We start from the raw sequence: 6,000 nt of genomic DNA, 5'->3' as shown, positions 1-6,000 counted from the left end.
TCCCCCCTTCTTCCAATTTGCCTTGTTTCTCCAAAAATATAACGTACCCTAAAAGTAAGTCCTAGCTTGATTTATATGTGTGCACCCAATATAAGGTCTACCCACAAAACAAGCCCTAATTAAGACCCTGCCTACTCCAGGGTGGAGAGGTAAAAATTACCTCTGTTGTCCAGTCAACGAAGCAGTGGAAGTGATGTGCCGGTGCCTGGAGGCTGTTGGGGCCTGGATGGGTGTCAACAAACTCAAACTCAACCCAGACAAGACGGAGTGGCTGTGGGTCTTGCCTACCAAGGACAATTCCATCTGTCCGTCCATTACCCTGGGGGGGGGGAACTACTGACCCCCTCAGAGAGGGTTCGCAACTTGGGCGTCCTCCTCATTCCACAGCTGACATTGGAACATCATCTTTCGGCTGTGGCGAGGAGGGCGTTTGCCCAGGTTCGCCTGGTGCACCAGTTGCAGCCCTATTTGGACAGGGAGTCATTGCTCACAGTCACTCATGTCCTCATCACCTCGAGGTTCGATTACTGCAACGCTCTCTACATGGGGCTACCTCTGAAAAGTGTTCGGAAACTTCAGATCATGCAGAATGCAGCTGCGAGAGCCATCGTGGGGCTTCCAAGATTCGCCCACGTTTCTACAACACTCCGTGGCTTGCATTGGCTGCCAATCAGTTTCCGGTCACAATTCAAAGTGTTGGTCATGACCTTTAAAGCCCTACATGGCATTGGACCAGATTGCCTCCGGAACCGCCTGCTACCGCACGAATCCCAGCGACCGATAAGGTCCCACAGAGTTGGCCTTCTCCGGATCCCGTCGACTAAACAATGTCGTTTGGCGGGCCCCAGGGGAAGAGCCTTCTCTGTGGCGACCCCGGACCTCTGGAACCAACTCCCCCCGGAGATTAGAACTGCCCCCACCCTCCCTGTCTTTCGTAAACTATTCATACCACCAGGCATGGGGGAGTTGAGATAGCCCTTCCCCCTAGGCCATTACAAGTTATGCATGGTATGTTTGGGTGTATGTTTGGTTTTATAATAGGGGTTTTAGTTGTTTTTTATTATTGGATTGTACATGTTGTTTTTATTATTGTTGTTAGCCGCCCCGAGTCTACGGAGAGGGACGGCATACAAATCCAATAAATTATTATTATTATTATTATTATTATTATTATTATTATTATTATTATTATTACGTTGGGGTGGGGATAGGAGGGTGGACCCTGCAGTCAGGCCTCGCACACCCCAATATATGCCTTGTCAGCACATTTCTTCTCTGGTCAGCAAAGCTTTCCTGAAGTTCTCTGCAGCCGATAACAGAGCTCTGAATCGATCTAGATATCTGTTGTCAGCCGCAGAGGACTTCAGGAAAGCTTTGCCAGCTTTGCCTGCTGCACAAGTAATTCTTGAAGACCTCTGACAGTGAAAAACAGGCCAAGGGTGAGGTGCACAAGTTTGGTGAGTCAGTGGATGGCATCATCTGAAAATAAGACCTGGTGTCTTTTTCGGTGGCAAACAAATTATAAGACAGGGTCTTATTTTCTGGGAAACATGGTAGTTCAAAAGTGTGGCATAACAGCTGCAGCCAAAACATGGTTTTGGAAAGACAAATTTTATGTTTTTGGGGTTTATATGTCCTTGTTTTTCAGAAACGTATGATAAAGACTGCAAGATCAAGTGGTGCACAATTTAACTGCAGTAATATACAATAGTGGAAATTTCAATGGAAGAAGAATATGAAATCTATTCCCAATATTATACTTGGTGAAAATTGATATATAATGTTTTATTGCTGCAAATTTTGTTGCTGAAACAGACAGTTCATTTTCTAAAAATTCAATTTATTTATTTATTGGTTTTAATATAGCAAAATATAGCAACATAGCAAAATAACAATAACATATACAATATACAATAACATATCGGAAATCCAATTAATATAAATAATTAATCTAAAATCATTCTAAAACAGCAAAAACATTAAAAATCATTCATTCAGATTCACACCACAAACATACCATACACTCACTGGCCAGAGGCTAGGGTCTAGTGACCCCAAGCCTGGTGGCATAAATAGGTTTTCATATTCTTGTGGATGGCGAGGAGGGTGGTTGCAGTACGAATCTCTGGTGACAGCTGATTCCAGAGGGCTGGGGTCCACACAGAGAAGGCTCTTCCCCTAGGCCCCGCCAAATGACATTGTCTAGTTGATGGGACCTGGAGAAGCCATGTAGGGCTTTATAGTTCAATGATCAGTCTGAAATATTGTGATAATATTATTAAAGCTCAACAATTTTGGAAAGTGATGTATAATTGAATGAAACACATTTTACATTCTAAATTTCTTTTGCAAGTTGCTATTCAGTAATTCTGTGATACAGTACTATTAAACTTCACATTCCTGCAAAATACACTGAATTATAATTATAATTATCACTGTGTATGTTTACTGTTCCAAACTTATATAGCAAAATTCACTGTTTCTTCTGCAAAAGAATTGCTAATGGAAGTTTAAAACAATCTTGCATTTACAAAAATCACCTGAGTTTAACTCCACTTGGAAACTTCATTTTAAGAAGTGAAATATTTAAGTATGTTTTGCTCCATTTTACAATCTTTCTTGTCACAATTGTTAAATGAATCACTGCAGTTGGAAAGTTACTCACCCAGTTGTTAAATGAATCTGGCTACTTCATTGATTTTGCTTGTCAAAAGATCTCAAAAAGTGATAACTTAACTTTGAGATGCTACAATGGTCAAAAATGTGAACCGGTTACCAAGCATCTAAATTTTGATCATGTGATCATGGCAGATGCTGCCTGGACGTAAATGAAAAATGGTCATAACTCACCTTTTTAATGTCATTGTAACTTTGAATGGTCACTAAATGAACTGTTCTAAATTGAGGACTACCTTTATAACGTTATACATGGGATTGTACTGTATCTGAAAAGTAGGTTTCTTCTAATATAAAATTGTTATTACTTGAATCATAATAACTATAATTTTTCATATCATTTTATTGTTTTTACCATGTTGGCTGTTCATGTTTTTGTTGGATTTTAATATGATTGATAGCTTTGAAAAATACAGTACATTTATTTACTTAAGCTAATTAATTGAATATTAAAACTTTAAAGTAATTCTGTGAAACAGTACTATTAAATATTCAGTTTATCTAATTTGTGCTTTCCTTTTCATGTTTTTCTTTTTCTTAAAAATATTCTTTAAAATGATTAATAAAATAAGCAATAAAATAATTTTTATTATAAAATAACCAAAGTAGCAGCTTCTTATGGTACCTTCTCAATATAATCTAAAGACAGCATACTATATCATTAAGACAGTAGTTCTCAATCTGTTGTCTGTAGATCTTTGGGGGACCATGGTATCTTCACAGGGGGTGGATAAAGGCTTGAAGAAATGTGATGATTTAAATCTTGAGAAATCTTAGTGGTCTGAGGCCTTGGTACATGGCTACAAGATATTTACCAGGCCCGGCCCGGGGGGGGGGGGGGGGAGTCATGATGAATAAAATGTTGAAAAACACTGGGTTAAGATGTTGGTCTTGGAACAGGAAGTTCTAGACATCAGTCCTCACTTAATATAGAATTCACTTAATAAATTTGGGGCAGATATTTGCTATCAACACAATCCATTTATGATTCCAAGACACTGGCTTAAGCTCCCAAAGATGTCATATAAATGTAGTTATAATTGCTCTAGCTATTCAATTGCTTTCCTATGGATATTGAGAACCATCCTGACCTTAATGCCAAAGATAACATAACATCTACCTTCATAACTATCTATCTACCTGACAATTGCCCTAGAGAAGAAAAATAGATTTCCAAGAATAAATGTCAGCCCCCTGCTGCCAGACGCCTAATGGTGCACAGCTCTGCGGCTTTGGAATGTGAGTGTGGGATCAAGTGCAATTATGCTTCCTGCACCTATGCAGGTAGCAAAATCGCACACAGAGATGCGTGTGCAGGCACGTTTTGGTGAGGTTTTTTGCTTCCCCACATGCAAAAGCAAAAAACCTTGCCGAAACGCACAGGTAATTAGGCATACCGGCAGCAGCCAACCTCTGGCCCTTAAGTATGTAACTTTTAGAATTTGATCAGAATACTTTGAAGAGCCTTGAATGTTCTGAATAATTCCTTATCAGTAATGATTCTATTATACAGCAACTTATTTGTGAAAGCACGAACAAAGCATCAAAATAGAATGAAAGTAGCAATAAATACATACATATATATATATATATATATATATCATATATATTCTCTCCTTATCTCTTATATCATATATATTCTCTCCCTCCCATCTACTTCTCTTCTTTTTACTTTCTATCGTCATATATATTACTTAATGTCTATTCTCTTCCATATGTATTGTATATTGGACAAAGAATAAATAAATAAATAAATAAATAAATAAAATAAATATCCTTAAAATGTGTAGACAATGCCTTTTTTAGCTCAGAAATTAAAAAAATGTAATTCCACAAATTCAGCATACAGAACATATTTGAGAAATTCCTGCTTTTTGCAAATGTAGACCTCAAGCCTTCACTGAGGTCTACATTTAGTACAGCATAAGCATCTTAGTAAAATCAAATTCATGAAGGCTCCAATAGATAGCCTCCATTTTTTAGCTTTTTATTCTCATTGATGGGGTAAAGGGAAGGCTAGAAGGAAATACTATTTGTTCCCCCCAAAAATAGGTTGTCAGTTTTTCAGCCGGGGAAGCAGAGAAGAGGCAAAGATAAGAATCTTGCTTTACCCATAGCAATTCTGGTAGTCAATGGAATGAAAGCTGTAAAAAGTTGATGATTCATCTGGAACTGTATTCCAATGTTAGAGAGCTCCCAGGTTGAGGTAATGTTGTATAGATGAAAGTAGCAACCATTTGGGAACAATGCAAAAATGCTTATTAAAGTGTTGTGGTGGTGGTGAGGGCATTTGGGCCAGCAGCAACTGTAACACAGATTTCTTTCAAATATCACAATGGTGCAATTCTAATTACAAAAAAGCAGCAGGCTGACATAACAAAAGGATTGAACTAAATTATGACAAAACAAAGTTTGAGCTTTAGGTAGAAAAATATATGGGTTATGTGGCATACACTGAACTCTGACAAGTGATCAATCACATATGTTATTCCATATTACAAAGTTTCTCTGCAGGAAGGGAAAAAATAAACAAACAAACATATGGAGCTGGCCACCCGTGAAGATCTAGCTGGTTGTCATTTTCTAGTTTTTATTTTCTTCCAAAGGAGCATTTTTAAAATTAAAATTTACAACATTTGTGCTCAGAGAGAGAGTAGATTCCTCCTCTTTCAATTCTCTACCTTTCCCAAATATGCCCATGTTACACCAACACTCCGCAGTCTGCATTGGTTGCTGATCAGTTTTTGGTCAAAAGTCTAAGTGTTGGTTATGACCTATAAAGCCCTTCATGGCACCGGACCAGATTATATCAGGGACCGCCTTCTGCTGCACGAATCCCAGTGACCAGTTAGGTCCCACAGAGTGGGTCTTCTCCGGGTCCTGTCAACTAAACAATGTCGCTTGGTGGGATCCAGGGGAAGAGCTTTCTCTGTGGTGGCCCCGGCTCTCTGGAACCAACTTCCCTCAGAGATTAGAATTGCCCCCACCCTCCTTGCCTTTCGTAAGTTTCTTAAAACCCACCTCTGCTGCCAGGCATGGGGGAACTGAGATACTCTTTCCCCCTAGGCCTTTACAATTTTATGCATGGTATGTCTGTATGTATGTTTGGTTTTATAATAAGGGTTTTTAACTGTTTTAATATTGGATTGTTATATGCTGTTTTTATTACTGTTGTTAGCCGCCCCGAGTCTACGGAGAGGGGCGGCATACAAATCAAATCAAATCAAATCAAATCAAATCAAATCAAATCAAATCAAATCAAATCAAATCAAATCAAATCAAATCAAATCAAATCAAATCAAATCAAATCAAATCAAATCAAAT

Source organism: Erythrolamprus reginae, chromosome 4 (genome assembly GCF_031021105.1).
Source record: "Erythrolamprus reginae isolate rEryReg1 chromosome 4, rEryReg1.hap1, whole genome shotgun sequence".
NCBI lineage: Eukaryota > Metazoa > Chordata > Lepidosauria > Squamata > Dipsadidae > Erythrolamprus > Erythrolamprus reginae.
This window is presented reverse-complemented; position numbering follows the sequence as displayed.